This window comes from Aegilops tauschii, chromosome 6, assembly GCF_002575655.3.
Source record: "Aegilops tauschii subsp. strangulata cultivar AL8/78 chromosome 6, Aet v6.0, whole genome shotgun sequence".
Taxonomy (NCBI): Eukaryota; Viridiplantae; Streptophyta; class Magnoliopsida; order Poales; family Poaceae; genus Aegilops; species Aegilops tauschii.
Window position 1 is genome coordinate 108,698,629 of NC_053040.3, and position 23,508 is coordinate 108,722,136.

At 46.7% G+C, this 23,508-nt stretch overlaps 1 pseudogene; it reads left to right on the forward strand.

Annotated features, from left to right (window-relative positions):
• The first annotated feature begins 16,673 nt into the window (after nt 1-16,673).
• Nucleotides 16,674-20,014, forward strand: LOC109760517 (receptor-like protein 2; annotated as a pseudogene).
• Nucleotides 20,015-23,508: the final 3,494 nt, after the last annotated feature.

The window sequence follows — 23,508 nt, forward strand, 5'->3', positions numbered from 1 at the left end:
TCTCGTTTGACCTCTACCTCGCCGTAATCCTCACCGGAGAAATCACGCTCACGGCAACCGCCTCGGAGTGGCTATAAAAGGAGACCCCGAGCTCGATCTTGAACACGCACCATCTCTCCACCTCACCAGAACTACGCCCAGCCACTGGGAAGACCTCGGGGAGGTCTTCTTCCCCGACTCCGGCCGCCTCGATCCGCTTCGGGCTCCGGCAAGATTCGCTCAAGTGCGTGCACCCCACCTCTCAAACCACACCAGTAGCATCCTAGTGCATCCACCCTTCTAACCCGCGCCCTAATTTGAAGTTTGCAGCTCCCGCCGGAGAGTTTCATCCTCGCCCGAACCACCGTTCGCCGGAGATAAGGCCGCCATCGACGTGGTGCTCGCCGACGGTCAAGTCCACCACCCACCGACGCGGAAGGACACAGTGAACCCGTAGGTACCCTCCGATCCCCCTACCTCGCCGTGGATCAACGCCGGCGACCACCGCAGCCCTCGGGCGCCGGTGAGCTCTATTCGAAGTTTGAACCTGACGGGTGGGACCCCCCGTCAGCCTCTCTCTCTCTCTTGTCTGAACCGTTTTCTGAAAGCGCCTTCGGGCAAAGTGCGTTTTCCTTCTGGGCTGGCGTATTTTCCACCGAAGCGTTTTCTGCTTTTTCAAACTAGCCCCTGGATCTTTTTTGTTTCATCACAGATTAGTCCTTGGACTAAAACCCTTATATCTTTTAAACAAAAGCTGCTTTTTGGTTGATTCTTTTTCTGTCAGTCTTATATTTTTGTCTAGTTTTCTATAGTATTTATTTGAAAAAAAATTGGAATAATTTTTTTATACACACACGGTATTCACATTAGTATACGGTTTCTTTATACCGTAGATACCGGAGGAGGTGACGGAACCGCGAACTTTGCCGAGCTAGACTCCGACTACTCCGAACCAGGCAAGCATGTTTGAACCTTTGATATGATGAGTGTTTTGCATGTTTGCTTGAATAGTTAGTTCATGGCATGTTTATGTGAGCATCAGTGCATGTTATGTTGCATGCAAGGCAACTACCAACATGCTTCGAAACTTGAGGTGATCTTTTGATGGGAGACAACACAATCATGTGGTGACATGAAAGGTGGTAAGATGGTATTGTTGAAACATGCCAGTCTTATGTCAATCGTTAAACTCCAGTGTTAACGTGGATCAAGCCACGTTACCGTCCGTCCCCTTTTCGTGCTGCCACATGTTTTCTGCAAAGAATACGGTTTAGTAAGTTGCAAACCTCTTTCCTTGTACACACCAAATTGAGGGGCCGGGATGAGGGTACCATGGCCCTGGATTAAAGCCTGTCATCCGGTCAAGGGGGCATGGGTGTTTCCGGTTGGGACCGAGAGGGGGGCACCCGTTAGAGCGCGCGGTATAAATTTGATCCCATGCTACGCGAGGTTGTAGCCTCCCCGCCTTAAGGTTTTTCTTGAATGTTGCCTAGGGTGATTCCTGGTAGCGGAATGTGGAATGGGTGTGTACTGGTTAGATGTGTTTCTCCTAAAATACCTCAAACGGAACTAGTCCTTCGTGACTACTGAAATCCGTTGGCTGTGGTTAAATAGTACAAACTCTGCAGAGTCAAAAACCCATCCGAGTAACTGTGTCCATGGTCAAGGATCTTGGTCAGTTTGTCCATGTCAGTATCATTGTCAATCTCAACGTTCGTCCCAGCGTCAGTCTCAGTGTCAGTCTCAGTGAAAATCCCCGGTAAACAAACATGAGTGGTAAACCTGGTTGAATGTTATTCCTGTGGATTGACTAACCAGTTTATTATTACGTACATGAGTATTTCTTTGAGATGATTTAATTGCCTGAGCTACTTGATCTCGAATAATGAAATATCAGCCCTTTATGTGATGTCGCTCAGACGTCCGACTGTGGCACTCTTGTTATTTACTTTTGGTATAAGCCCTTTATGTGATGTCGCTCAGACGTCCGACTGCGGCACTCTTGTTATTTACTTTCGATATAAGCCCTTTATGTGATGTCGCTCAGACGTCCGACTGTGGCACTCTTGTTATTTACTTTTGGTATAAGCCCTTTATGTGGTGTCGCTCAGACATCCGACTGTGGCACTCTTGTTATTTACTTTTGGTATAAGCCCTTTATGTGATGTCGCTCAGACGTCCGACTGTGGCACGCATTGCCGTTTATATTTCAATATGAGCCCTTTATGTGGTGTCGCCCTGACGCCCGACTGCGGCATTGTTAATTTACTTTTACCTTTTGAGGCGTCGCTCCAGACACCTGATCGGTCTTCAGTTATTTTAATGGGATTTCGGGAGGACTACCGCCTAACCTCCTTTTTACTTTTCATGCAGTGCAAATTTTATTATCTAAGCGCGCATTACTAATCTGTTCATGTGGATCATGTTTGCATTTGTTATATCTTATGTCCAAACTGTCTTGCGAGTACATTCAATGTACTCACCTGGCTTGTTGATTTGGCCAGATGTTGACGAAGGCGATCTCATGGATGAAGAGTTCGATAGCGAGTCCGACGCCTAGAGGAGTCCCAGTCAGTCCCGTGCGATCCTGGATTTGGTCACTTGTATTATATACGCTTCCGCTACCCAGAATAAAAGTCCTCGAGCCTCACTCCGACGCTCGATGAGCTGTAAGATTTAGGAGTCATGTCACCCACCTCACTGTGACATACCCACCACCACTTTTATTTTGAGTTAGTAGTTATACCACCATACTCCTTATGTCATATCCGCCCTTATGTATTATATCGGCGTGCTTGTAATAAATGTTGAGCAACCTCAGCTCAACCCTGTGTAAGATTAGTACTTCTGGATTTCTGTATCAAGGATTTGTCTACCAATGAGAAGGATTTCTTCTATACTGGTTCGATATAAGGGTCGGTTTCTCAATAAATGTTTTATTGGAAAACCGGTCCTGACACGTATCTTCGTCGATGGCGCTGCCGTCGGGCTCGTGGATGGGCTCGACCGTCACCCTTGACGACATCGCTTACCTCCGCACCACTAGGCGCCTGCCGGGGGCGACGGAGGTCGCTGCGCGCCTTCCGCAGGGCGAGCGGGAGCCGCGGCCCGAGGGCACGGAGGGCGTGGTCTTCTTCCCGCACTTCAAGCGCGGGTTCGGGCTTCCCGCGAGCGGCTTCTTCCGCGACTTCCTGGAGTTCTTCGAGCTCCAGCGCCATCATCTGGGCACTGGCGCCATCGTGCAACTGTCGGGCTTCGTCAACCTCTGCGAGGGGTACCTGGGGGTCGAGCCTTCGATTGACCTCTGGGTACGCTTCTTCTCCCTGAAGCAGCAGGGGCCGAGGGCCGGGGAGATGTCCGAGTGCGGGGCCGCTGTCATCTCCAAGCGGTCGGGTGCTGACTGCCCGAAGATGCCGCTGGAGGATTCTGCCAAGAAGTGGCAGAATTCTTTCTTCTATGTCCGCAACCTCGGCGCGGACCACATCAACTTGCCGCCCTTCGTCAACTCTCTGCCGAGGGAGAAGCAGAACTGGAGGTACTACCCCAAGCATCCGTCGCAGGAGGTGCTTAACCTGTGCGAGCCGTTGTTGGTGATGAAGGAGCGGGAGGGGCTCACCGGCACCGACCTCATCACCGCCTTCATCGTCCGCCGAGTGCTGCCGCTGCAGCAGCGCAGCCACCTCATCGGTCAGATGACCGGCCTTCAGGACCCCAACCACATGGCGAACTTGCGGCTGGCGGCGGACCAGGTCGCGCGCCGGGTTAATGACATCTCCAAGGCCAACCTGCGGGATGACTAGCAGTTCGGGAAACCCCCGTACAGCCGCGTGAACCGGGCACCGATGGTGAGTCCTTGGTCTCCATATTTTGTTGTTGCTTATCTTCTTATCCGCCCCGACGCGACGCGTGAGGTGCTTCTGAACGCCATCCGGCATCCGTACGACCGGGCGCGGGCGCAGGTGGTGCGCGTCGCCTCGGAGGAGCCCAAGGCCCACGGGGGAGAGGAGGAGGCGACCGCCGGCGCGGGCGTGGGGCGCCGAGCCGGTAAGTCTTGTGTTTACTTCTTGAGTTGCCGGTCGTGGGACAACATTGTTGGTGCTGACGTGAGCCGTTGATGTAGCGGCGCCGGGTGGAGGAGGCGGCGGCGTGGCCGGAGCCGAGCCGTCACGGGGGGCGCCGACGGCGAGGCGGCCGCACGGGAAGGACAACATCGCGCCGCGAGCCCCGATCGTGAAGCGCGCAGCGGACCCGGCCGGGGTGGCAAAGTCGCCCGCCAAGAGGAGGCGCGCCGCGCCGCAGGAGAGGGCGGCGAGGCCCGCCGTTCCGGTGGTGCCGGGGTGAGTTTCTTTTTGACTTGAACCGGGTTGCCGAGCGGCTCTGCTTGGCCTGTATTTAGTTTGTCTTGGGTTTCAGGTCGCCGATCTCGCTGGCGCTGGTGGCGGCGGATGCGGCATCCGTCGAGGGCGCCGCGTTCCGGAGGAGCCGGTCCGGCACCGTCGACCGGGACGAGGAGGAGGAGCGGGCGGATCCGGATCTCGGTCTGGACCCGGCCGACGCTGAAGGCCTGGCCTGACGGGACCGGAACCGGGCTGAGGCGGAGCTGGAGGCCGCGTCGACCCAGGCCTGGGTTAGCGCCGCGGCGACATGGGCGCGAGCCGGCATGGCCGAAGATGCCGGCTGGGACGGTGGCGGCGGCGACGGTCTTCGTGCCGTCGTTGAAGGGGGAGCACGGCCAAGGCGGCCGTGCGGATGTGATGGACCTCGACCGGGAGGTCGTGGTCGTTGGGGACGACACCCCGCCGCGGACCGACGTGGTCGAGCGGGCGGGGGACGACAAAGGCGGCGATGATGCCGTCTTGGGGGAGGCGTCGCGGACAGTGCCGGAGGGGGCGGCTCGGATGATGACGAGCGAGGCGCCGCCGGTGGTGGAGCCGCAAGTCACTTCGCCCACCGAGCTGGCGTCGGTGCCGGAGAGGGCGCCTGAGAAAGCGCCGGAGAGGGCACCGACCTCGGGGGAGGCGGCCGGCGGGGAGCATGCCCTAGTGCTCAGGTCGGGAGGTCGTCGGTCCGCCGAGTTGCAGCCGACGCGGAGCGGCGGCGATGTCTTCTTCGGGCCTCCAACCCAGAAGGAGGCGGCGATGGCCGCCGTGACCCGGCGCCTGCAAGGGCGGGCAGACCGGATCCAGGCCTTCGCCCAGGCCGAGGTCGAGGCGACGCAGGAGCTGGAGCGCGCCGTGTTTTTAAGCTTTCTTCTTTTCCTTTTTTCATTGCTTCTTCTTTGTGGGGGCGCGCTAGCGCACCCACTGGGTGTAGCCCCCGAGATTCAGGCCAACTGTATAGCAGTTGGGTCGAATCTTAACTTGTTGTCTTGTATTGATCGTTGCTTTCTGTAGCAACTGGACTCCTACCGGGTCGGCGTCTTCAACCGGCTCCTGGAGACACATCGGCGTCTCAAGGAACGGCTCGCCGCCAAGGAGGAGAGCTCCGCGCCGCGGTAGGTACTTTTCTTGCGTGCTCTTTTTTAGTGGGGGCGTGCTAGCGCACCCACTGGGTGTAGCCCCCGAGATTCGAGCCAACTGCATAGTAGTTGGGTTGAATCTTAAAGTAGTACTTCGTTTCTGAGTCTCTCTTCTGCAGCCGAGGGGATGTCTTGGAGGACCCGGCTGATTCGGGCCGGCTTCCACTACGACTGGCTCGTCGCTGACGTCGGTCGGCTTGGAGCCGAGGTGGAGAGGGCGAGGGCGGAGGCGACGGGAGCCCGGCAGGCGCTCGACGTAGCCAGCCAGCTGCGTGAGCAGCTGGCGGGCGACCAGAGCCGTCTTGAGGCCGAGGTGGAGCGCCTCAAGGCGGAGGCTGCCAAGGTTGTGGAGGCGCAGCAGGCCCTTGCCGAGGCGGACCAGCAACGCGGCAAGCTGGCCGACGACAAGGGGCAGCTCCAGTCCGAGGTGGAGCGCCTGAAGGCGCTGGTGGCCACGGCGGAGGAGACCCGGCAGGGGGAGACCCGGCGCCGCGAGGAGGGCATGAAGGCGGCCGAGGACAAGGACGCGGAGCTGAAGGCGGCCCTTGCCAAGGTCGCCCATCTGGAGAAGACGCTCCAGGAGCGTGACCGCATCATTGCCCGAGAGCGGCGCGGTACGTTGCTCGAAGCGCAGCACCTGGAAGAGTCCTTCTCCAGTAAGTGCTTTCTTTTGGTTTTGTTGTTGCCGGTTTGGGACTCCGGCTTCTTGTTCTTGGTGACTTTCTTCTGACTTGCTTTTCTTTTCGACAGGGGCCTTCCCGGAGACGCGCCAGCTGGTGGAGGAGGCGGTCCACTTTCAGCGCGACCCGCAGGGGATCGTCGGCTCCCGGACTGACCCACAGGTGGCCTGGACCTTCCCGGAGATCGTGATCGCCGCCGAGGCCCGCCTGCGAGTCTTGAGCGAGCAGATGGGGCGGCTCTCTGAGGCCGGCACGGCGATGACGGCGGCCCTCTGGCCGGGTTCCGTCGCGCCGACCAGCTTCACGCGGCTGGCGCGTGATACGTCCATTTTGCATCATGCTTTTATATCGATATTTATTGCATTATGGGCTGTTATTACATGTTATGTCACAATACTTATGCCTATTCTCTCTTATTTTACAAGGTTTACATAAAGAGGGAGAATGCTGGCCGCTGGAATTCTGGGCTGGAAAAGGAGCAAATAGTAGAGACCTATCCTGCACAACTCCAAAAGTCCTGAAACTCCACGGAAGTTATTTTTGGAATTAATAAAAAATACTGAGCGAAAAAAGTACCAGAGGGGGGCCACCCACCATCCACGAGGGTGGGGGGCGCGCCCCCTGCCTCGTGGGCCCCCTGGCAGGCCTCCGGTGACCATCTTCTGCTATATGAATTCTTTTACCTTGAAAAAAATCATAAGCAAGCTTTCAGGAAGAAACTCCGCCGCCACGAGGCGGTACCTTGGCGGAACTAATCTAGGGCTCCGGCAGAGCTGTTATGCCGGGGAAACTTCCCTCCGGAAGGGGGAAATCATCGCCATCGTCATCACCAACGATCCTCTCATCGGGAGGGGGTCAATCTCCATCAACATCTTCACCAGCACCATCTCCTCTAAAACCCTAGTTCATCTCTTGTATCCAATCTTTGTCCCAAAGCCTCAGATTGGTACCTGTGGGTTGCTAGTAGTGTTGATTACTCCTTGTAGTTGATGCTAGTTGGTTTATTTGGTGGAAGATCATATGTTCAGATCCTTTATGCATATTAATACCCCTTTGATTATGAACATGAATATGATTTGTGAGTAGTTACGTTCGTACCTGAGGACATGGGAGAAGTCTTGCTATAAGTAGTCATGTGAATTTGGTATTCGTTCGATATTTTGATGAGATGTATGTTGTCTCTCCTCTAGTGGTGTTATATGAACGTCGACTACATGACACTTCACCATTATTTGGGCCTAGAGGAAGGCATTGGGAAGTAATAAGTAGATGATGGGTTGCTAGAGTGACAGAAGCTTAAACCCTAGTTTATGCGTTGCTTCGTAAGGGGCTGATTTGGATCCATATGTTTCATGCTATGGTTAGGTTTACCTTAATACTTCTTTTGTAGTTGCGGATGCTTGCAATAGGGGTTAATCATAAGTGGGATGCTTTTCCAAGAAAGGGCAGCACCCAAGCACTGCTCCACCCACATACCAAATTATCAAAGTAACGAAGCGAATCATATGAGCGTGATGAAAACTAGCTTGACGATAATTCCCATGTGTCCTCGGGAGCGTTTTCCTTCATATAAGAGTTTGTCCAGGCCTGTCCTTTGCTACAAAAAGGATTGGGCCATCTTGCTGCACCTTATTTACTTTCATTACTTGTTACCCGTTACAAATTACCTTATCACAAAACTATCTGTTACCGATAATTTCAGTGCTTGCAGAGAATACCTTACTGAAAACCGCTTATCATTTCCTTCTGCTCCTCATTGGGTTCGACACTCTTACTTATCGCAAGGACTATGCTAGATCCCCTACACTTGTGGGTCATCAAGACTCTTTTCTGGCGCCGTTGCCGGGGAGTGAAGCGCCTTTGGTAAGTGGAAATCGGTAAGGAAAAATTTATATAGTGTGCTGAAATTTACTGTCACTTGTTACTATGGAAAACAATCCTTTGAGGGGTTTGTTCGGGGTATCTTCACCTCATTCGGAACCACAATTAGCTACCCCTCAACCTACTGAACCTACTGAAAATGTTTACTTTGAAATTCCTTCGGGTATGATAGAGAAACTGCTAGCTAATCCTTTCACAGGTGATGGAACATTGCATCCCGATTTACACCTAATCTATGTGGATGAAGTTTGTGGATTATTTAAGCTTGCAGGTATGCCCGAGGTTGTTATCAAGAAGAAGGTCTTCCCTTTATCTTTGAAGGGAAAGGCATTGACATGGTTTAGGCTATGTGATGATATGGGATCATGGAACTATAACCGATTGAAATTGGAATTTCATCAGAAGTTTTATCCTATGCATCTTGTTCATCGTGATCGTAATTATATATATATAATATTTGGCCTCACGAATGAGAAAGCATCGCTCAAGCTTGGGGGAGGCTTAAGTCAATGTTATATTCATGCCCCAATCATGAGCTCTCAAGAGAAATGATTATTCAAAAAATTTATGCTCGGCTTTCTCTCAATAATCGCTCCATGCTCGATACTTCTTGTACTGGATCTTTTATGATGAATACTATTGAATTCAAATGGGATTTATTGGAAAGAATTAAATGCAACTCTGAAGATTGGGACCTCGACGAAGGTAAGGAGTCAGGTATAACACCTAAGTTTGATTGTGTTAAATCTTTTATGGATACCGATGTTTTCCGTGAATTTAGCACTAAATATGGACTTGACTCTGAGATAGTAGCTTCTTTCTGTGAATCCTTTGCTACTCATGTTGATCTCCCTAAGGAGAAGTTGTTTAAATATAATCCTCCCATTGAAGTAAAAGTAGTTGCACCTATTAAAGTTGAAGAAAAGACTATCACTTATAATGATCCTGTTGTTCCTACTTCTTATATTGAGAAACCACCTTTCCCTGTTAGAATAAAGGATCATGCTAAAGCTTCAACTGTGGTCAACAAAAGTAATATTAAGACACCCAAACCCCCTAAGCAAATTAAAGTTGAACCTAGTATTGCTATGGTTAAAGATCTCTTGGCTGATAATATTGATGGGCATGTTATTTACTTCTGTAATGAAGCTGCTAGAATTTCTAGGCCTGATGCTAAAAATAAACATAGACCTGTTGTAGGCATGCCTGTTATTTCTGTCAAGATAGGAGATCATTGTTATCATGGCTTATGTGATATGGGTGCTAGTGCAAGCGCAATACCTCATTCCTTATACAAAGAAATTATGCATGATATTGCACCTGCTGAGATAGAAGAAATTGATGTTACAATTAAGCTTGCCAATAGAGATACTATTTCACCAGTTGGGATTGTTAGAGATGTTGAAGTCTTGTGTGGGAAAGTTAAATATCCTGCTGATTTCCTTGTTCTTGGTTCCCCACAAGATGACTTCTGTCCCATCATATTTGGTAGACCCTTCTTGAATACTGTTAATGCTAGGATAGACTGCAAAAAGGATGTTGTTACTATTGGTTTGGGTGATATGTCCCATGAGTTTAATTTTGCTAAATTTCATAGACAACCCCGTGATGAGGAATTGCCTAGTAAAGATGAAAATATTGGTCTTGCTTCTATTGTTGTGCCTCCTAATGATCCTTTAGAACAATATTTGCTTGACCATGAAAATGATATGTTTAGAAGGGAAATAGATGAAGTATTCTTTAAATAAGGACCCATTTTGAAACACAACTTGCATGTTGAAATCCTAGAGGATCCTCCTCCACCCAAGGTTGATCCCGTGTTTGAGCTTAAACCATTACCTGATACTCTTAAATATGCTTATCTTGATGAGAAAAAGATATATCCTGTTATTATTAGTGCTAACCTTTCAGAGCAGGAAGAAAAGAAATTATTGAAAACTCTGAAGAAGCACCGTGCTGCTATTGGATATACTCTTGATGATCTTAAGGGCATTAGTCCCACTCTATGCCAGCAAAAAATAAAATTGGAGAAAGAAGCTAAACCAGTTGTTGATCACCAGAGACGGTTAAATCCTAAGATGAAAGAAGTGGTAAGGAAAGAGATACTAAAGCTTCTGGAGGCAGGTATAATTTATCCCGTTGTTGATAGTCAGTGGGTAAGTCCTGTCCATTGTGTCCCTAAGAAGGGAGGTATTACTGTTGTTCCTAGTGATAAAGATGAATTGATCCCGCAAAGAATTGTTACAGGTTATAGAATGGTAATTGACTTCCGTAAACTAAATAAAGCTACTAAAAAGTATCATTACCCTTTACCGTTTATTGATCAAATGCTAGAAAGATTATCTAAACATACGCATTTTTGCTTCAGATGGTTATTCTGGTTTCTCTCAAATACCTGTGTCAAAAGAGGATCAAGAAAAGACCACTTTTACTTGCCCTTTGGTACCTTTGCTTATAGACGTATGCATTTTGGTTTATTTAATCACCTGCTACCTTTCAAAGATGCATGATGGCTATATTCTCTGATTTTTGTGAAAAGATTGTTGAGGTTTTCATGGATGATTTCTCCGTATACGGAACTTCTTTTGATGATTGCTTGAGCAACCTTGATCGAGTTTTGCAGAGATGTGAAGAAACTAATCTTGTCTTGAATTGGGGGAAGTGCCACTTTATGGTTAATGAAGGTATTGTCTTGGGGCATAAAATTTCTGAAAGAGGTATTGAAGTTGATAAAGCTAAAGTTGATGCTATTGAAAAGATGTCGTGTCCCAAGGACATTAAAGGTATAAGAAGTTTCCTTGGTCATGCCGGTTTTTATAGAAGGTTCATTAAAGACTTCTCAAAAATCTCTAGGCCTCTGACTAATCTCTTACAAAAAGATATTCCTTTTGTCTTCGATGATGATTGTGTAGAAGCATTTGAAATACTTAAGAAAGCATTGATTTCTGCACCTATTGTTCAGCCACCTGATTGGAATTTACCCTTTGAAATTATGTGTGATGCTAGCGATTATGTTGTAGGTGTTGTTCTAGGACAAAGAGTTGATAGGAAATTAAATGTTATCCAATATGCTAGTAAAACTCTAGACAATGCCCAGAGAAACTATGCTACTACTGAAAAAGAATTTTTAGCGGTTGTATTTGCTTGTGATAAGTTCAGACCTTATATTGTTGATTCTAAAGTAACTGTTCACACTGATCATGCTGCTATTAAATATCTTATGGAAAAGAAAGATGCTAAACCTAGAGTCATTAGATGGGTTCTCCTACTACAAGAATTTGATTTGCATATTATTGATAGAAAGGGAGCTGAGAACCCCGTTGCAGACAACTTGTCTAGGTTAGAGAATGTTCTTGATGACCCACTACCTATTGATGATAGCTTTCCTGATGAACAATTAGTTGTCATAAATGCTTCCCATACTGCTCCATGGTATGTTGATTATGCTAATTACATTGTTGCTAAATTTATACCACCTAGTTTCACATACCAGCAAAAGAAAAAGTTTTTCTATGATTTAAGACATTACTTCTGGGATGACCCACACCTTTACAAAGAAGGAGTAGATGGTGTTATTAGACGTTGTGTACCTGAGCATGAACAGGAACAGATCCTACGCAAGTGTCACTCCGAGGCTTATGGAGGACACCACGCTGATAGAACTGCACATAAGGTATTGCAATCCGGTTTTTATTGGCCTACTCTCTTCAAAGATGCCCGTAAGTTTGTCTTGTCTTGTGATGAATGTCAAAGAATTGGTAATATTAGTAGACGTCAAGAAATGCCTATGAACTATTCACTTGTTATTGAACCATTTGATGTTTGGGGCTTTGATTATATGGGACCATTTCCTTCCTCTAATGGGTTCACACATATTTTAGTTGCTGTTGATTACGTTACTAAGTGGGTAGAAGCTACTCCAACTAGTAGTGCTGATCATAACACCTCTATTAAGATGCTTAAAGAAGTTATTTTTTCGAGGTTTGGAGTCCCTAGATATTTAATGACTGATTGTGGTTCACATTTTATTCATGGTGCTTTTCGTAAAATGCTTGCTAAGTATGATGTTAATCATAGAATTGCATCTCCATATCACCCGCAGTCTAGTGGTCAAGTAGAATTGAGTAATAGAGAGCTCAAATTAATTTTGCAAAACACTGTTAATAGATCTAGAAAGAATTGGTCCAAGAAACTTGATGATGCATTATGGGCCTATGGAACTGCATATAAGAATCCTATGGGTGTGTCTCCGTATAAAATGGTTTATGGAAAAGCATGTCACTTACCTCTCGAACTAGAACATAAGGCATATTGGGCAATTAAAGAGCTCAATTATGATTTCAAACTTGCCGGTGAGAAGAGGCTATTTAACATAAGCTCACTTGTTGAATGGAGAACCCAAGCCTATGAGAATGCCAAACTGTTTAAAGAAAAAGTTAAAAGATGTCACGACAAAAGGATACAAAAGCGTGAGTTTAATGTAGGTGATTATGTGTTGCTATTCAACTCTCGTTTAAGATTTTTTGCAGGAAAACTCCTATATAAATGGGAAGGTCCTTACGTTATCGAGGAGGTCTATCGTTCCGGTGCCATAAAAATCAACAACTTTGAAGGCACGAATCTGAAGGTGGTGAACGGTCAAAGAATCAAACATTATATCTCAGGTAATCCTATAAATCTTGAAACTAATGTTATTGAAACCGTAACCCCGGAGGAATACATAAGGGACACTTTCCGGAACGTTTCAGACTCCGAAAAGGAATAGGTACGTGGTACGGTAAGTAAACCGACTCCAAAACAGTTCTAATGGAAATTTTTCTCCGTTTTGGAATATTTAAGAAAATAGGAAAATAAGAAGTAGTCCGGGAAGGACACGAGGCGTCCACGAGGGTGGAGGGCGCGCCCTACCCCCTGGGCGCGCCCCCTACCTCGTGGGCACCTCGTGTGCTCTCCGGACTCCGTTTTCTTGCACGATACTTCTTTTGGTCGGTAAAAATTCATTATATAATCTCCCGAAGGTTTTGACCCTCGTATCACGCAAATATCCTCTATTTTGGTTCGAGCTGTTTTCTGCCAGAGCTGTCAAGGCCAGGCATCATGTCGTCCCCTTCCTCCAACAATGAGGGCAACGATGCTTGGCTAATGAAGATAGAGTTGAAGAGAGAAGAACCCGGGGAGATCAACAAGGATGATGGGATCAAGAAGGCCATGGAGGATCAAGCTCCGGCAGCAGATTAAGAAGACATCCTTCAACCTCATCATAATCTTCTTACCCCAACTGAGATTGAAGCTTTCAAGATGATTGAGTTAGCTCGTATACAAAACAAGTATCTCACACGTGAAAATATTTTGTTGAAGGAGCATATCACCGCACTCAAGGGCATTATCCGCAAATTGGAGGATCTCCTACGCTCGATGTGCGACTATCCATCATCACCACCATCTTCACCAGCAAAAGAGATATAATCACATGGGTATGGGCAATCCCCTTGGCAACTGCCAAGCTTGGGGGAGGTGCCCCGGTATCGTATCACCATCACACTCCTATCTTTACCCTTTTTTTGTTCGATCCTTTTAGTAATATCTTGATCTAGTAGAATAAAGTTTTAGTATGATTTAGTTTTGAGTTTTGCTTTATGATCTCTTTATGTAATCGAGTCCGTGAGCTATATATAATAAAGATTAGTGTTGAGTCAAGGGCTTGATTATCTTGGCATGATCTTGAGAGAAAAGAGAAAGAATAAAAAGAAATTGCTTCCAACATGTAATGAACTTCACATATAAAGAGTATGATGAATAAAAGTTGTTGAGAGTTGACAAACATAGTTTTGGTCATGGTTGCAATTAATAGGAAGTAATAAAGAAAGAGAGGTTTTCACATATAAATATACTATCTTGGACATCTTTTATGATTGTGAGCACTCATTAAAGTATGACATGCTAAAGAGTTGATGTTGGACAAGGAAGACAACGTAATGGGTTATGTTTTCTTATATCTGAAATAAAGTATATTGTCATGGATCATCCAACATGTTGAGCTTGCCTTTCTCCCTCATGCTAGCCAAAATTCTTTGCACCAAATAGAGATACTACTTGTGTTTCCAAATATCCTTAAACCCAGTTTTTGCCATGAGAGTCCACCATATCTACCTATGGATTGAGTAAGATCCTTCAAGTAACTTGTCATTGTTGCATGCAATAAAAATTGCTCTCTAAATATGTATGATTTATTAGTGTGGAGAAAATAAGCTTTATACGATCTTGTGATGTGGAAGAAATAAAAGCGACGGACTGCATAATAAAGGTCCATACCACAAGTGGCAATATAAAGTGACGTTCTTTCGCATTAAGATTTTGTGCATCCAACTATAAAAGCACATGACAACCTCTGCTTCCCTCTGCGAAGGGCCTATCTTTTATTCTTGTCTTATACCTTATGCAAGAGTCATGGTGATCTTCACCTTTCCTTCTTGTATTTTATCCTTTGGCAAGCACATTGTGTTGGAAAGATCCTGATATATATATATATATATATATATATATATATATATATATATATATATATATATATCCAATTGGATGTAAGTTAGCATGAACTATTATTGTTGACATTACTCTTGAGGTAAAAGGTTCAACACTATAAGCCCCTATCTTTCTCTGTAAGTTAGCAATTGTGAAAGACTAAATGATAGTTGAGTATGTGGACTTGCTGAAAAGCTCTTATATTGACTCTTTCCAATGTTATGATAAATTGCAATTGCTTCAATGACCGAGATCATAGTTTGTTAGTTCTCAATGAAGTTTCTGATTCATACTTGACATTGTGAATAGATTGTTACTTGAGCATAAGAAATCATATGACAAAATATATATATGTTGCTGTTATAAGAATCATCATGATGCCCTCATGTCCGTATTTTATTTTATCGACACCTCTATCTCTAAACATGTGTATATATTTATCGTTATCGGCTTCCGCTTGAGGACAAGCGAGGTCTAAGCTTGGGGGAGTTGATACGTCAATTTTGCATCATGCTTTTATATCGATATTTATTGCATTATGGGTTGTTATTACACGTTACGTCATAATACTTATGCCTATTCTCTCTTATTTTACAAGGTTTACATGAAGAGGGAGAATGCTGGCAGCTGGAATTCTGGGCTGGAAAAGGAGCAAATATTAGAGACCTATCCTGCACAACTCCAAAAGTCCTGAAACTCCACGGAAGTTATTTTTGGAATTAATAAAAAATACTGAGCGAAGAAAGTACCAGAGGGGGCCACCCACCATCCACGAGGGTGGGGGGCGCGCCCCCTGCCTCGTGGGCCCCCTGGCAGGCCTCCGGTGACCATCTTCTGCTATATGAAGTCTTTTACCCTGAAAAAAAATCATAAGCAAGCTTTCGAGAAGAAACTCCGCCGCCACGAGGCGGAACTAATCTAGAGCTCCGGTAGAGCTGTTCTGCCGGGGAAACTTCCCTCCGGAAGGGGGAAATCATCGCCATCGTCATCACCAACGATCCTCTCATCGGGAGGGGGTCAATCTCCATCAACATCTTCACCAGCACCATCTCCTCTAAAACCCTAGTTCATCTCTTGTATCCAATCTTTGTCCCAAAGCCTCAGATTGGTACCTGTGGGTTGCTAGTAGTGTTGATTACTCCTTGTAGTTGATGCTAGTTGGTTTATTTGGTGGAAGATCATATGTTCAGATCCTTTATGCATATTAATACCCCTTTGATTATGAACATGAATATGATTTGTGAGTAGTTACGTTCGTACCTGAGGACATGGGAGAAGTCTTGCTATAAGTAGTCATGTGAATTTGGTATTCGTTCGATATTTTGATGAGATGTATGTTGTCTCTCCTCTAGTGGTGTTATGTGAACGTCGACTACATGACACTTCACCATTATTTGGGCCTAGAGGAAGGCATTGGGAAGTAATAAGTAGATGATGGGTTGCTAGAGTGACAGAAGCTTAAACCCTAGTTTATGCGTTGCTTCGTAAGGGGCTGATTTGGATCCATATGTTTCCTGTTATGGTTAGGTTTACCTTAATACTTCTTTTGTAGTTGCGGATGCTTGCAATAGGGGTTAATCATAAGTGGTCTGCTTGTCCAAGAAAGGGCAGCATCCAAGCACCGGTCCACCCACATACCAAATTATCAAAGTAACGAACGCGAATCATATGAGTGTGATGAAAACTAGCTTGATGATAATTCTCATGTGTCCTCGGGAGCGTTTTCCTTCATATAAGAGTTTGTCCAGACTTGTCCTTTACTACAAAAAGGATTAGGCCATCTTGCTGCACCTTACTTTTATTACTTGTTACCCGTTACAAATTATCTTATCACAAAACTATCTGTTACCGATAATTTCAGTGCTTGCAGAGAATACCTTACTAAAAACCGCTTATCATCTCAGTTTGCTTATCCATAGCAACAAGTCTGTAAAAGAACATCGATCGAACATACATGAATTTTTCTACGTAGATTATTTAATTCAAAGGATTGTAAATGCAGAATATAATTTCATACAATTCAGTTGCAATATATTTTATAGAGAAATGTCCATTTTTAACGTTTTGAAAAGATCGCTATAGTTTTACTGTGGTGTAAAAAGAAAACAACCTTTTGCGAAAACACCTTGTGGTGTTCAATCCTAGGATTCAATTCTAGAATGTCATAAATCAGAGAGGCCCTTGGCTGTGTTCATTGACCCTAAAAAGGTTCTGTCCACACAGTGCATACTTTTTGGCTACCAGTTGCAGCTTGACATGTATTATAAGAGTCGTTTCACATTGCTATATAGGAGCAGAATGTCAAGAAAAAACATAGTGCACATGACGGATACCTTAACTACTGATTACAACTAATAAAATGGACACTGATTCTTGTTAAGTCGACAAAGGATGAAACAATTATTATGGACTAGAATGAAATGCGACTGCTTCTCACTCAATCATTGAAAAAGAAAAGAACATATCACTTGTTTATTGTACACAATAAAGATTAGATGCCACAGAATTTCAACCTCCTGATGATTCAGTTGCACCGGGTGGGTGTTATTATTTTGTGTAAGAAAAAAATGTAGCTGTCATCAGATAAGTTGTAAAAATGTTCAGCCTTGCTTTAAGTCAAACCCAACTAACCCCTGTTATATAGGTGCTGTCGCTGTTGTGGGTAGGTGTGTGCATAGCTTCAAAATTATCTTTTTTATGTGTGTATTGCAGATAATACTAGGCAATTATGACACAGCACTGACTACACGGAATTAGGAAAGCTAGGGCAAGATTCTGGGGGAATCATGCAACCAAGCCAGCTTGCATGGCATGCATCCTACCAATACGAGCGAAGGGGTGCCAGATGCCGAAAAGAACAACTAGGTTTGAGCAGCATTAACAATCTAAGCAAGGCCATATGACGATAGCTACAACACACCATTCAATCAATCAACAGCACTTAGGTAATGGCAGTGGATCTAGGAGACCAGGGTAGTGGCAATGCTCTCCCTTGACTCTTTGGCAAACTGCACACTCATGTAGAAAAGTTTCAATCTCCTGGCCTGGCGCCAATAAAATAGCTTTTTTACCCTTTGATAAGTAGCCACAATGCCTGAATGGCCTCCTATGGGAGAGTTGTGATCCACATCTTCTCTAAATCATGTACGTGCGTCAACCCTGACATCGATGATGGAGTTTAATTGCAAAGCTGATAGGATAAGAGGTCAGACTAAGATTAACAAACCAGTTTGTGCTTGGAAGTCAGACTCGTGAATAATCTTTGACCAGATTTTCTTATCATCATGATGACCAGAAGGGATGAAATGAGACAGAGACCAGAGCAGGTTGCTCCTTTCCTCTCTTGCTCTTTCTTCAAGAGAAACTAGTACTTCAGCCTGGCAGATCAAAGCTTACGCTTGTGGTTTACAGGCTAATTTCTAGTCGCTCACGTAGGTAGTGATTTCACATACCTTTCTTTGGGCTGACTATTGTGCTACTAGTCTCCTTGGAAACAGCAGTCAATACCATTTCTTTTCCTTTTCTTGAGTGCGACCTGAAAGAGGATCAAACAAAACGGAGACATGAGCTGCCTGTTCCATTCCTCTCGTGATCTTCACCAGCCCATTGGTTCCCTTGCTAGCTTCTTCAGAAAGCCATGCGGTCACACCATTGCCCAAACAGGAGCATGTTTCCCTTGCCTTTTCTTGGATTGGCTCTTGTGCTGCTGATATCCCTGGTCCCTCCGACCAGCTCCTGCACGGAGCAGGAAAAGAGCTCCCTCCTCCAGCTCCTTGCTGGGTTCTCGCAGGACGGCGGCCTCGCGGCGTCTTGGCGGAAGGATACGGACTGCTGCACTTGGGAAGGGATCACCTGCAGCCCTAACAGGACGGTCAGTGATGTTTTGTTGGCCTCTCGAGGTATTGAGGGGTCCATCTCGCAGTTCCTTGGAAATCTCACCGGCTTGTTGCGCCTCAACCTGTCGTGCAACTCACTATCCGGTGGCTTGCCGCTAGAATTAGTGTCATCCAGCAGCATCATTGTCCTTGACGTCAGTTTCAACCGCCTGACAGGAGGACTGAGCGAGCTGCCATCTTCAACCCCCGCACGGCCTCTGCAGGTAGTGAACGTCTCAAGCAACTTGTTTACAGGAAGGTTTCCATCCACATGGGAGGTGATGAAGAGCCTGGTCGCGCTCAATGCCAAGAACAATAGTTTTACTGGGCAGCTACCAACTATACTATGTCTCAGCGCACCATCTTTTACTGTGCTTGAACTCAGTTTTAACGAATTCAGTGGAAACATTCCTCCTGGACTCGGTAATTGCTCCATGCTGAAACTGCTCAGCGCTGGCTACAACAACCTCAGTGGGACTCTTCCAGACGACGTCTTCAAAGTCACCTCGTTAGAGCACCTCTCTTTACCTAACAATTGGTTAGAAGGAGCACTCAATGGCATCATCAAGCTCAAAAATCTGGTCAGCCTTGATCTTGGGGGCAACGAGCTTAGCGGCAATATTCCAGAATCCATAGGTGAGCTGAAGAGTTTGGAGGAGCTGCATTTGGAACAAAACCACATGTCAGGGGAGCTGCCATCAGCTCTGAGCAACTGCACACAACTCATAACAATTAGCTTAAAGGGCAACCAATTCCGTGGAGAACTTACCAAGGTCAACTTCTCAAACCTGCCCAATCTAGAAAAAATAGATCTTCTGCACAATAACTTCATCGGCAACATTCCAGAAAGCTTATACTTGTGCAGCAAACTGACTGCACTACGGCTCTCTGGCAATCATTTACATGGCCAATTGTCAGAAAAGATAGGCAATCTGAAGTCTCTCTCGTTTCTATCAGTTGCTAACCTCTCCCTTACGAATATCACAAGAACACTTCAGATCCTTGGGAGTTCCAGGAGCCTGACCAACCTTTTTATTGGGTCCAACTTCCTGCATGAGGCTATCCCAGAGGACGACAGCATTGATGGTTTTGAGAATCTTCAGGTTCTTTCTATGAGTGATTGTTCATTGTCTGGAACAATACCTGGTTGGTTATCCAAGCTCACAAATTAAAGGATGCTATTTTTGCAAAGCAATCAACTAACTGGACCAATACCTGAATGGACCAGCAGCCTGAACTTGCTCTTCTATTTAGACATATCAAACAACAGCTTCACAGGGAAAATTTCAACTGCCTTAATGGAGATGCCAATGCTAAAATCAGACAGGACTGCACCAAAGGTCTTCTTTGAACTGCCCGTTTATCTTTTCAGTCCATTTATCCAATACCTCAAACCTGGTGCTTTTCCAAAAGTGCTTAATCTAGCCATCAATAATTTCACTGGTGCGATCCCGGAGGAGATCGGTCAATTAAGAGCACTCGCCGCACTCAATTTAAGCTCCAACAAATTATCAGGAGAGATCCCTCAAGCGATCTGCAACCTCAGGAACCTCAACTGAACTTAAAACAAGACTAGCTGCTACAACAACAATTGAACATCACGCCGCCGTAAAAGGGATCCTGAGGTTGCAGATCGCTTGAGGGATCTCTCCTGATAATTTGTTGGAGCTTAAATTGAGTGCGGCGAGTGCTCTTAATTGTCCCGCACGCGCTGATTCGAACTTAAAACAAGACTAGCTGCTACAACAACAATTGAACATCAATCAGGCGTCCCAATTTTTTTCCTCGGAACCTTTTTTCCAGATATACCTCGTGAGCGCGCGGCACTGGGCTTGTTTCCCTACCCTCCGGAGTCCGTCCTCCAGCGCGCTTACCGAACTCGGAGCAGCTGGCCCGCCGGGGAGCTCCGGGAAAGGGGAGAGGGCAGGCTTGGTTCGATTTCTGCCTGGCCTCTGGCCACCAGAAGTGGGAGCACCGGTGCGGCGGTCCTCAGGACGCCGGCGCACTGAGTTGGGCGCAGGACTCGATGTTGGGCCGTACGGGGAGCAGTACTTGGGGTTGGCTTACAGATAACAGTTTGGGCTGGCTTCATCTTGGGCTTCAAATTGGGTGGGCTTAGGGATGTTACAATGCCTAAAAAAAAAAATTGGTTTCGGAGTTGATTGATAGCTCGTCGGCCAGTTGGCGCGAGGATAAGGTGCGAGCGGTATTTTTGCCGATGGATGCTGATATTATTTTGAAAATCCCACTTTGTACTAGAAGAGTTGATGTTTTCTGGGCTTGTGGAGAAGATGGCAGAGGCATTTTTTCAGTTAAATCTATTTACAAATTTTTGCTCACTATGAAGCTGCAGAATGAAGCATTGTTACAGCCAGTTGGAGGACATTCGAACGCTGTCATGGAAGAGAGGGCATGGACGTCATTATGGAAGATCAAGATACCTTTGAAAATCAAGGTTTTCTTGTGCGGACTTTGCCATGAAACCACTTCAACGACAGCCGTATTACATCGCAGAAATATGTCGACCACATCTGTGTGTGCTTTCTGCGCCGCGCAGGATGACTGGAAACATGCTTTGATTGATTGCATTATGGCGAGGAGCGTGTGGTCTCTCTGCTCGGAGGAAATTGTGGAAGCTATGGTTGATAATCTGACAATGGATGCAAAAAACTGGTTATTTACTATGCATGAGACATTGTCACACGAGCAGTTCACCCGAATGATGGTGACCTTATGGGCCATTTGGCGATCAAGGAGGAAAGCCATCCATGAAGATATTTTTGAAAGCCCTTTTGCAACTCATTTTTTTGTCAACTTTTTTCTCAGAGATCTACAGATAGTTGAAAGGCAAACTCCGACGCAGCCACATATGCCCAAAGCACGACCAACAGCTTGGTTGGCATCCCCGGAGGGTCTTGCGAAGGTTAATGTTGATGCAGCGGTCTCTGTAGAAGGAAGTTTCGGAGCTGTGGCGGCAGTCTGTCGGGATCAGAGAGGAAAATTTCTTGGGGCTTCAGCTGTCACTTTCAGACACATAATTGATCCTAACACGCTGGAAGCATTGGGAGTACGTGAAGGGCAATCTTTAGCTGACAATCTTTACGAGAACCGGGTTCATATTGATTCAGATAGCAAGATGGTGGTGAATGACATCAAGGTGAACTCGGCAGCAGGGTATGGAGCCATTCTACATGAAATAAAAGACCGATCTAGGAATTTCTTTTGCTGTAATATAGTTCATGAGTTTAGGAGCTCGAATTTCGAGGCTCACACTCTCGCTAGGCATGCTTTAGGACTCGGTTTTGGTCGCCATGTTTGGTTAGGCCGACCGGGGGAGCTTCCCTTTCCTGTAAACATTTTGGAGATTGAATAAAGCTAAGCGAGAGTGTCGCAAAAAAAACATGCTCCTTTTTCTTTCTTTTTTTAGGGGGGGGGGGGGGGGGGGGGGACTTTCATTACATAGGATGACTACAATCAGCAGCTACAATGCTAGCAATATCCTCTAAGGAACTTTCATTGCCAAGCCAGCATAACAATATCCAGCCAGCATACAGTACAATGTTGTAGGAGTGTGACTAACAACATTTGCATGGCAACTTATCTTAGCTAAGCTTACTTATTGTACGTATTCCTTTTGGTGGTCCACAAATGATCAATTCTGATTCTAAAAAAAATGATCACTTTCTGACAAGTTTTTTTCCTACCAAAAAAAAAGGCTACAAGCTTTGCAAATAGTGCTAGTGTTTTGAGTATACACATATTAATTATTTTATTTTAATTTTAAACTAATGAAGTGGGTTCCAAGATATGACACAAGTGGGCATTTACACGCAATGATATACACCCCTATAAATAAGTGTAGAATGATTACACCCCAAGTGTATATACGATTGGTCGCCATGTATTTAGCCGAGCCGAGCTAGAGAGAAGTTGGTATGAGCTTTTGCTCGTCAAACTGAGCTAGGTGCACTGTTGTATGAACTTATACAAGTTGACCTAGACTAACTCAATTGTACATATCTTAACCTAGAGAGAGTGAATTGCATAAAACCACCATATTTGGGGCTTCGTTTGCGGAAAACCACCTAGTCACTATTTTTTTGCAAAAGTCACCGCGCATTCAGTAATCATTTTGCAAAAAGCACTGATCGAGTGATTTAGCTAATTTAATCAATTTCTGACAAGTGGGGCCGGATTGTCGGAAGCTGAGTTGGCAAAACATTTACAAACGCCCCCTTAGATCTAGAAAAACAAAAGCAATCAAGCCCCTCCCCCTTACCCCGTCGCCCCGCTCGTCTGCCACCATGGCGGCCTCCGGCTCCCAGCCCCAGCCGTTGTCCGACAAGGAGGACGACGAGCTACCCGGCTCTGGTGTGCCCCAGGCGGACCAGGTGGTGTTGGCGAGCACGGACGCGGTGGCCGCCGCGCGGGGATGGCCATGGCGTAGAGGCCGCGGAGGTTGGCGGTGGAGCTGGCCGGTCTGCGACGAGGGCGGACGCGCAAAGGTTGTTGTAGATGGTGGCGTTGCAGCTGGATTGCATCAGGGCGCGCACCGCCGGTCCCGGTGGCACGGCCTCCCTCCTCCCGCGAGCACGCGCGTCGGCGAAGAGAAGGACCGCCTGACGGCTCCAGTGAGGCGGCCGCCCTTCTCCCGCGCAAGCACGCGCCCCGGCGAGGCGTCCTCCCTCCTCCCGCGCGAGTACGCGCCCCTGGCTTCCGGCGAGGCGACGTCCCTCCTCCCCGCGAGCACGCGCCCTGAACTCCGGTGAGCACGCGCCGCTGACCTTGCGAGCGAGCGAGCCATTCAACACGTCGCGGTACAGCCCGCACACGCCGGTCGCGTCCATGTACTGGCCTCATCTCGAGGTCGCACGGAGCCTGTAGCGGTGGTCGCCGACGTGCTTGCCGGCGGCGGCGACGTCGCCGGAGTGGCGCCGGGGGTCGGCCAGCTCGGGCTCTCTCGATCGGATGGGATCGAGGCAGCGGGCTCTGCCGGGCATGGTCCAGGGGGCTGATTGCTTTTTTTAAAATCTACTAGGGATCTGGGTATGAT